Genomic DNA, 10,091 nt, shown 5'->3' on the forward strand with positions numbered 1-10,091 from the left:
AGGGATAGATACTGAAATCACTGACCACTGGACAAGGCTAAATAATGAAGATGGAACTAAGGGAAGATATACAGACGAGCTGGGACTGGGAGAGGCAGATCACAAAGCCCTGGAACATTTACCTGGTACTCCTACCAGCAGTTTCTTCCCTCCCGAAGGCTGCCTATAATTCTGATACTAAATCTTCATAAAACATCACAGTGTGACACAGTGAAAAGATTGTTTACCCTAGAGTCAGACAAACGTGGGTTTAAACACTGGCTGTTAATCACTTATCATCTTAAGTAGTTGTTTCTCTGAGTCTGAGTTTTCAGAGATATAAAATGAGGATAAAGTAATCTGATAAGGATTAAGTAAATTAATGTATATAAACTACCCTTAGGGAACATACTTGTCTGGAACATAAAATACCAGAACATACTTGAAACTTAAACTCTCAAGGGAGGATGGCAAAATCTAAAAGCTCCTCTGCTCCACAAGGAGCATGTGATTTTCTCACTCTCTTTAGATAAGAGAGTCCTAAAGGGCCCTACCCTTTCCTAAATATCCATTTCTTACAGATAAGAACTGGTGGCAGAGGCAGGTAGGGGAGAATCTGTTGAACTGCTTGAGATGGGGCTGGAGGAAAGGCCTTGTAGCCACTCAGACTTTATTTTCTCAGATCCCATTTCTCATCCCAGACAAAACATCCTGGAGGCAGAGAGGCAGAGGACAGGGAACTACAATCCGAGAATCACCTTGTTGGCTTGATCAAAATTATCAACACTGAACCAACAGACCAAAGGTCTGTGGGCAGGAGGTTTACTATGAAGCAAAAGATATGCATGAACTGGACTTCCTCCTTCCAATCTAACCTGGTTACATAAAACAGCAAAAGTGGAAAGCCAAGCAGGCTCCACCTGTAAAACACACACACCACCAAGTAACCTCAGAGAGGACCTATCCAGTCAAGCATGAAATACCAACAGGCAACACATGAACTGGAGGCTGCCTCCTGCCCCACTTCACTCTATCATATCAAGCTATCCAACTGAAGTTCTTTGAGATCATTCCAAGTGCTACCCAGTAAACAACATAAAGGACATGGGACATCTATTCACACTGTTAGACAAATACAATGTCCAGACAGACAAAACTATTCAAAGATAAATGATACACAGAAAATATCAAATTTGGAAACTAAGTAGAGGTTCAAGAAATTTTTTAAATAATAAAAGCAGGAGAACACGGGGGTGGGGGGAAAGCATTAAAACCAAATGGGAGAATAAACATTGGAAGAATAAATGCTTCCAGTCATCAAAAGATGTAAAAAGAACAAAAAACAAAAAAGTTACATACTGGGAGAAGGGATTTGCAACACATGACCCAAAAAGAGCTCTAGAACTTAGACTTGGAAAACAATATCTGTTTAACACTAAGCCCACTAGGAAAATGGACAGAAGACTTGAATAGACACTTAAGAAAAGGAAACGTGGGGACTTCCCTGGTGGCACAGTGGTTAAGAATCTGCCTGCCAACACAGGGAACATGGGTTTGAGCCCTGGTCTGGGAAGATCCCACATGCTGTGGAGCAACTAAGCCCATGCACCACAACTACTGAGCCTGCACTCTAGAGCCTGCGAGCCACAACTACTGAGCCCACATGCCACAACGATTGAAGCCTGCGCGCCTAGAGCCTGTGCTCTGAAACGAGAAGCCACCACAATGAGAAGCCCATGCACCGCAACGAAGAGGAGCCCCTGCTTGCCGCAACTAGAGAAAGCCCACGCACAGCAATGAAGACCCAATGCAGCCAAAAATAAAAATAAATAAATAAATATATTTTAAAAAAAGAAAAAGAAAAGGAAACCTGAATAGTGAGTAAACATAAGCAAAGATGCCAATCCAACAGTAACCGGGAGAAGGTTGAGTAAAGCCTCAGTGAGATACTATTACCACATCCCATCCACCTGAGAAACAAAATTCAAAAATTCAAACTGACAGCCTCAGAATTTAGAAAGATGCGCAGTATGGGGAACTTCACATACTGCTGGTAGGAGTGTAATTTCGTTCAAGTATTTGAAAAACAGTTTAGCACTACCTAGAATGTAGAACAGGCACACAGACTATAAGATTTAGCAAATCCACTAGTAGGTACATACACTTAGGTAAATCTATCTTGTAAAGGTTCACCATGATTCATAATTTTTAAAGTAGCATTGTGTACAATAGCAAAAAACTGGAAACAACCCAAATGTCTACCAACAAGAGAAAGGATAACTAAATTGTCAAATACTTATACAAGAGAAATGAAAGCAGTGAATGTTACGAATTTCATGTCTGCTTCTCCCCAAAATTCATATGTTGAAGCCTAATCCCCAGTGAGACAATATTAAGAAGTGGGAGTCTTTGGGTCATGAGGGTAAAGCCCTGATAAGGTTAGTGCCCTGATAAGAAGTGGCACACACGAGGGAACTTGCTCTATCCTGTGAACCAGGAGGAGGGCCCTCACCAAAAACCCATCCATGCTAGCACCCTGATCTCAGACTTCCAGCATCTGGAACTATGAGAAATAAATGTCTGATAAATTCAGTCACCTGGTCTATGGTATTCTGTTATAGCAGCCTGAACTGCTTAAGACAGTAAACATTAATAAACTAAAGCCACACATATCAATATAAATGAATAAATAATTTAAGCAAAGTCACAGAAAAATAAATACAGTAAGAGTCCATTTAGATAAAATTTAAAAACAGACTATAACTAAATATATTGTTCATCTGTGGATAGCAATACTATAAAGAAAAGCAAGGGAAGGGATTTATCACAGAAGTGAGAACAGTGGTTATGTCTTGGGTAGAGGAAGAGGATGGGAATGAGGAGGTGCATATAAAGCTACTAGGGTACTAGCAGTGTTCCGTTTCTGAATCTGAATCTGGGCTCTGGTGCCTGGGTGTTTGCTTTCGTTATTATTCATTCATTTTTATCATCATGAACTATAAAAAAAAGCAGTACGGTTAAGAGAACAACTTTGGAGCCGGACCGCCTGGCTCCATCACTGTTAGCTGTGTAACCTTGGGCAGATTACTTAACCTGTCCTGTGCTCCAGTTTCCTCATCTGTTAAATGGTACCTATCTAGTGTTGATATGTGAACAATAATTAGTTGATATTTATAAAGGGCTTAGAAGACTAGGCAGGTTTTTGCTAAGTAGTACCCATATTTTACACATTCTTCTGTATATCTGACATTTCAAAAAACAAATGAGAAGAACAACAAAATATTTTCTATTTTGGAAAATATTGATCATTTTAAGTTGAAACATATACTGCAGAAAACTTAATAGTAAGGGTTCAGTATATCTTCATGGAATTTAGAGACCTAACTTAAAAAGTTACCTCTGAAGATTTGCTGCTTAAGAAAAAGAAAAAAAATAGACTGCCCTACAAATTTTTTGAAAACTGGCCTAAGTGATCTCTCCAAGAACATGGGATGGCGAAGGACAGTGGAGTCATGTCTACAAAGGATTGAGGAAAAACTGATGTGACTCAAGAATTCCACATAGCCAGTACTCTATACATGCATAGGAAAAAAACAAAACATGTTCTTAAATATGAAAGATTCAGTAATTGCAATACTCCTAAAGCATTCCTGAAATATTACTTAAATGTTTAAATGTTTGAACAAAGGATTTATCCAGGAATTCCAGAATGCTCACTATTAGGAATCTAGAAATATATTAATAGGTCATGGGAAAAAGGGCATATGATCAACCTGATGGATGCTTCAAAGTATTTGATAATATCCAACATCCAATCCTGATTCAAAAACAAAAAATTAGCATTGTACCAAGCATAAAAGTAAAACACTAGAAGAATTCACACTAAAAAACAGAATCAAGGAAAGGATGCTTACTATTACTGCAACTATTTAACGTTCTAAAAGTGTGACCACTTTTAGACAAATGAGAGGGGAGGAAATTTCATTTTTCCCAGATTACATAACTGTCTCTGTTGAAAACATAAAATTGTTAAGGTGGATTTACTCATATTAGTGAAGTATTGAAGCCTGGAACTGAGCACTAAAGATCAAAACCAGAGCTCTTTCAGGATTGGATGACATTTCAGATCCTTACCATTTTGCTCTCATTAAATAAGGACCTGTAACATGCACAGCTTTATGCTTGGCCACAATAAGAGTTCAATGATTGTTAGAGGTTATCATTATCATTATTATTTTATGTCAAACAATATACAGCTCTCTCTTCCGTTCCTTTATTCCTAAGCAGTTCTTTCAAGTGATGGCCCATACTCCCTTACAGTCTCAGAATGCCTAGTTAACTTTAGGATTTATATTAACTTTGGTACTCATCAGGACATAAGAGTCCCCAGGACCAAGGGGTATGGGAAAGCACAGCTCTTTCAGTATTTATGGCTGGGACTGGCCGTAGTAGAGGCCAAGAGCCTGCAGAGTATTTGGCCAGGAGTCGAGGGCCTGGGTGAGAGACTTGGGCAGCAGGCCCTGCTCTTCCTAGGGCAAGCTGATTTCTTTCTTTTCTCCTTTTATATTTCTTCCAGCCTAACAGTTAAGTTACTCCTTCCATTCAACCAGACTATTTCAGTACTCACCTCACTGGACTTCCTACATAACACTCTTGCTACACTACAGTGCATTCTCCACAAAGCAGCCAGATCGATCTTCTGAACATGATAAATCATTCATTCAATAACTATTTATTGAGGGCTTCCCTGGTGGCACAGTGGTTAAGAATCCGCCTGCCAATGCAGGGGACATGGGTTCGAGCCCTGGTCCAGGAAGATCCCACATGCCACGGAGCAACGAAGCCCGTGTGCCACAACTACAGAGCCTGCGCTCCGCAACAAGAGGAGCCACCACAATGAGAAGCCCGTGCACCGCAAAGAAGAGTAGCCCCTGCTCGCCGCAACTAGAGAAAGCCTGTGTGCAGCAATGAAGACCCAACACAGCCAAAAATAAATAAATAAATTTATTAAAAAAAAAAAAAACTATTTATTGAGTGAGGCACTGTTCAAGGTGCTAGGGATACAGCAATGAACAAAAGTGCCCTGGAGTAACTTATATTTTAGTGAGGGGAAGAAGGGTAATCAACATAATAAATAAGTAAAATATTTAGTATTTAAGTGGTATACCTTATGGAAAAAATAAAAGCAATAAAATGGAAATAGGGAATATGATGGGTAAGGGGAAAAGTTTGTAATTTTAGATACAATCTTCAGGAAAGGCCTCACTGACAAGGTGACATTGAAGACAAGACTTTAGGGGCCAAGGAGGGAGTCACGGGACTATTAAAGGGAGAGCATCCCAGGCAGAAGGAACCACCAGTGCTGAGAGACTGTGCAAGGATGAACAAACTTTTTGGATTCACCTACATTGATTACAGTCTTTTAGATTAGTTTTCCTACTGGAAGCAAAGATATGTGCCTGTACTAACCATTAATGAGGCTCATTATGAAGGTGGTCAACACTTTCACATGAGTAGAAAAGATAAAGGTGTAAAATGCATTTTTTCAGAGAAAAGTCATGATAACATCTAATAAAGAAATTTCAGTTGTGAGGGGGATTAGTAGGCAGATAACAAAGATTACGAAGCATTAAATGCTTAGAGGAGAATGGGATTAAATAAGTAGTAGATTCAGATTAAAAATTTAGGAATGAGAAAGGAAAGAACAGGGCTAAACTCACTCGTCATTTGTTTTTAAATGAAGACCGTATAAAACTCCTATATAATTCAGAGGAAGAGAAACGTTAGTCTCCTTTTAAAAAGCTGACAAATGTTTAAATGAATAATGGAAAGAAAGCTATGGATATAGGTAACGGCCAAGAAGAAAGATTCACGAAAGAAAATAAAGAGAATAAAGTAGAGGGGGATAGAAAGACAGGGATTGAAAGTACAGATGAGGGAAATCCCTGGTGGTCCAGTGGTTAGGACTCCACACTCTCACTGCCGAGGGCCCGGGTTGGATACCCGGGTCAGGGAACTAAGATCCCATAAGCTGCGCAGCATGGCCAAAAAAAAAAAGAAAGAAAGAAAGAAAAAGAACAGAAAGCACAGATGACAGAAGAGGAAATAATAACTGCTGGTATTTACTGAATGTTCAGTATGTTCCAGGTAATTTAAAAGAGTCACAAATGTAGTAACTCATTTAATCCTCATAAGATATTACCTCCCACTGAGGTAAGGACACATGCAAGACCTCAGCAGGATGAGTGACATCAACAATGCAGAGGCATTTGAGAAACACACAGCAAATGGTACAGGTCTCAAGAGACCCAGGGACCTCTGTAGTGGTTTCTCCCCAAGGTGACACTCATGGAACAAGTTCTTGCAGCCAGATCCTTACCTGGGGAAATGCACCCTGGATGTTCTTTTGTCATCAGGCTCAGTTCTCAATCCAGCTGAGATATCACATTTGGTTTGGAAAGTTGATGCCCTGCTCGGGAGGAAAAACACTAAATTTGACTTCTGAACTGAGTATAAAAAACACCCCCAGCATATGTCTTATCCCTTCATCTTCAGGGCTTCTGTAACTAAGGAAGGTGTGGCTTCTGAGATTTCCCAGTTTTCCATTCTCTATAGAAAAGGCCTTTCATCTTGAAAGACAGGACACTAAGGAACTACCCTAAAACAATGTCCTGTAGTATCAGAATTTCGAGTCCAAATTCACAAATTTCAGAGGCTGTACAAGATGTCAATAGTGGGAGAGATGGCAATAGGTAGGTTTTGAGTTATAAGGAGAAGTCCTTACCCAGCGAAACCAGGTTACTGTAGTTTCCCAGCATCACTTTCCCATACAAGTTCCTCTGAGCAGAATTTAGATTGGACCCACTCCTCCCAGGTAAGATCTACAGACACATCCTTGAATGTCACTGATTCCTGAAACTATACATTTCTACTGAACAAAGGATTATGCCAATAACACCCTCTAAGGAAATTAAAAAACAAAAAAAACCAAGCAGCATTAGAAGGGATAGAAGAGATCTGTGAGAGAAAAATATTATCCTCCAAAAGAAACTACACATCTGCAACAAAAACAGACATTATCATGAAATAATCAGAGACAAATATAGAAAGTGCTCTGACATTTAAGGACAGGAAGAGGAGGTATAAGGAGTCATAGGGAAGGATAGTGAAGGCTGCTCTAGATTAGCAGTGGGGAAGAGTAGGTGGTGTTCTGATTGTATCCTATTCACTCTATTGATGAAGGAGGGATTCCCCACCCTACATAGCACACGGTGACCGAATATATGACACCCAGCACTAGACAGATGAGCCTGACAGGAGTTCATTAGTCACAAGTTGGCCTCACAACCCCACGCCATGCAAGACCACTTGGGGCCTGTACTCAGGCACAGTGAACCGCAGGGGCTGTGGGAGGCAGACTTGGTACTGACAGGAGGCTGAGGAGACCCTTGGTTCCCACAGGAAGATGTGACTGGCTTGTTGGAACACTTTCGTGGGCTGCTAGGGAGGTGAAAACCATTTGGTTGAGGATTAGGAGGGGTGTACCTGGCCAGGCTGACAGGGGAGCTAGTTGGGTGTGGAGCCTTTCCCAGTGGGTGGGGGCCTATCCAGGGAGAGCAGGGGAACTCACAACGAGGTCTCTGGAGCTCCCTGAGGCTCAGAGTTGTAGAAGCAGCACATGGAATTTTAGGCTTTACAATCACTGGGTGGGAATTCCAGTTAATGCGGGAAAGCATGTGCAAACAGGATAAATCTAGACTGTGGTTGGTCTATGAGACAACCAACAAAACACCCAGCTTGACTTGAAAATGGCATTTCAAATTTATAAGCCCATTTGAGCTTTGTTTTCTAGCCCTTAGACTAGGAAATAAAACCCTGTAAGCATTCACTATCTATTTGATGCGTATGATGGTTAATTTCATGTGTCAACTTGACTGGGCTAAGGTATGCCCAGAGAGTTGGTAAAGCATTATTTCTGGGTATTTCTGTGAGAGTTCTCCCATTTGAATCAGTAGACTGAGCAAAGAAGAGGTGGGAGGGCATTATCCAAACTGCTGAGGGCCCAAATAGAACAAAAAGGCTGAGGAAAGGCGAATTTGCTCTCTCCACTTGAATTGAGATAGCCATCTTCTCCTGCCCTTAGACATAAATGCTCCTACCTCTTGAGCCTTCAGACTCAGACCAGGACTTAACACCATCGGTCCCTGGGTCTCAGGCCTCCGGGTTTGGAGTGGGACTGCAGCACTGGCTTTCCTGGGCCCTACGAGTGTAGATGGCAGATCATGGGGACTCTTCATCCTGCATAATTGGGTGAGCCAATTCCTCATAATCTCTTTCTGCATATCTACATATATCCTGTTGGTTCTGTTTCTCTGGAGAACCCTAACTAATACAAGGAGGGAGTACTAACCGAGTGGCAGTTACCATAAATGATAACTCACATTGTACTCAGTTTTGTACTAATAGGAGGTTCATATGCCTCAACTCATTTAATCCAAAGGACAACCTGCTAAAGTGACAGAATTAAAGTCATCATTTTACAGATGAGGAATCTCAGGAACAAAAAGGTTAAATAACCTCTCCAAGATCATACAGCTTGAACCCAAGGCCATCCAACTCCTCGTGTTGTGAGGAGAAGGCCAAGAAAAGACCCTAGAATCCTCAGCAAGAGGAAGAGCGAGAGAAAGACAGAGAGGGAGATGGAAGGAGACTCAGGATTGAAGCTCAGGAGAAAGAGGGTTTCAAAGAGGAGGGACTAGTCAACACTATCAGAAGCTGGGTGGGTCAAACAGAATGATGATTGAAAAGAATCTGCTGATTCGAAAATTAGCTAATTTCAGAAGAGTCATGAAGGAAGAAGTCAGCTTACAGTGAAGAAGACAAGGAAGATAAGATCAGGAATCAAAAGCAGCCAGATGAAATTACTTCAAACTTTTTGTGAAGATGAGAGATAACACTGTATGAAAAGAAGTAAGGAATAAGTCCTGTAAATAAAGCAATGGGAAAGGTTTTCGTTTAAGGACAGAGAGCACTGTAATATGTGAATAGGCAAAGGGGAGAAACTTAGTGGAAAGAAAAGGACTGAAGAGACCAGAGATGGAATGAAACCAATTTCCAAGCAAGTTGTGTATTTTACATCCTACTGGCTATGAACTCCAGAAAAAGTGTCAACCCTGAGGCACAGAATTTATTATATATCTTTCTACCTCATTATTTTCTCCTAATACTTTTAAATCAATGCATCAAAATAACAAAAAATATGTTAAAAATCACTGACAAACAGTGTCAAGAAATGTAAAAGTAGCTACTAGCAGGATATAAATACATGGCAGAATTTTCATTTTATGAAAGGAAGAAAAGGAAACAAGAAAAATCATCAGTTCAGGGCTTCCCTGGTTGCACAGTGGTTAAGAATCCGTCTGCCAATGCAGGGGACATGGGTTCGAGCCCTGGTCCGGGAAGATCCCACATGCCACAGAGCAACTAAGCCCGTGTGCCATAACTACTGAGCCTGCACTCTAGAGCCCGCAAGCCACAACTACTGAAGCCTGCACGCCTAGAGCCCGTGCTCTGCAACAAGAGAAGCCACCGCAATGAGAAGCACGCACACAGCAACGAAGAGTAGCCCCCGCTCGCTGCAACTAGAGAAAGCCCACACAGCAACGAAGACCCAATGCAGCCAAAATTTTAAAAATAATAATAATTAAATAAATAAATTTATTTAAAACAAAATCATCAGTTCAAAAATTTAAAACAAGGAGAAGAAAGGAAACAAGAAAGTATAATAAGGACAAATCATTAACCAGAAAAAGACTTGATACATGCATAACAACAAATGCAAATGGGTTGACTTTATCTATTAATAGACAAAAACTGTAAAATTGGTTTAAAATACAATTATATGGCACATAGAAGAGATACACCTAAAACACAAACCAAAAAATTGTTAAAAAGGGATGGTGATAGAGATAAGACATAGCAGGCAAAAGCAAACAAACAAAAAGGCATGGAGGAGACCATATCAATACCAGACAAGGTAGAATATACGTGGAAACAAAACATAAGGCCCTTCTTTCTGAAAAACATAACAGATCAGAAATATGACACTCTTT

General features: G+C 40.5%; 2 protein-coding genes across 2 annotated transcripts in view; both read right to left on the reverse strand.

Moving 5' to 3' along the window:
* The window catches only part of LOC103086082 (zinc finger protein 454), a 43,062-nt gene that overhangs the window by 30,757 nt on the left and 2,214 nt on the right, over window positions 1-10,091 (reverse strand). The window lies entirely within an intron of this gene.
* The window catches only part of ZFP2 (ZFP2 zinc finger protein), a 20,864-nt gene that overhangs the window by 2,196 nt on the left and 8,577 nt on the right, over window positions 1-10,091 (reverse strand). The window contains exons 3-4 of the mRNA XM_007456483.1: window positions 6,764-6,897; window positions 6,359-6,448 (exon numbers count right to left, since the gene is read on the reverse strand). The gene's annotated coding sequence lies outside the window, so the exon portion shown is untranslated. The remainder of the gene's footprint in view (window positions 1-6,358; window positions 6,449-6,763; window positions 6,898-10,091) is intronic.

Source organism: Lipotes vexillifer, unplaced genomic scaffold (genome assembly GCF_000442215.2).
Source record: "Lipotes vexillifer unplaced genomic scaffold, Lipotes_vexillifer_v1.1 scaffold814, whole genome shotgun sequence".
In the NCBI taxonomy this organism is placed as follows: domain Eukaryota; kingdom Metazoa; phylum Chordata; class Mammalia; order Artiodactyla; family Lipotidae; genus Lipotes; species Lipotes vexillifer.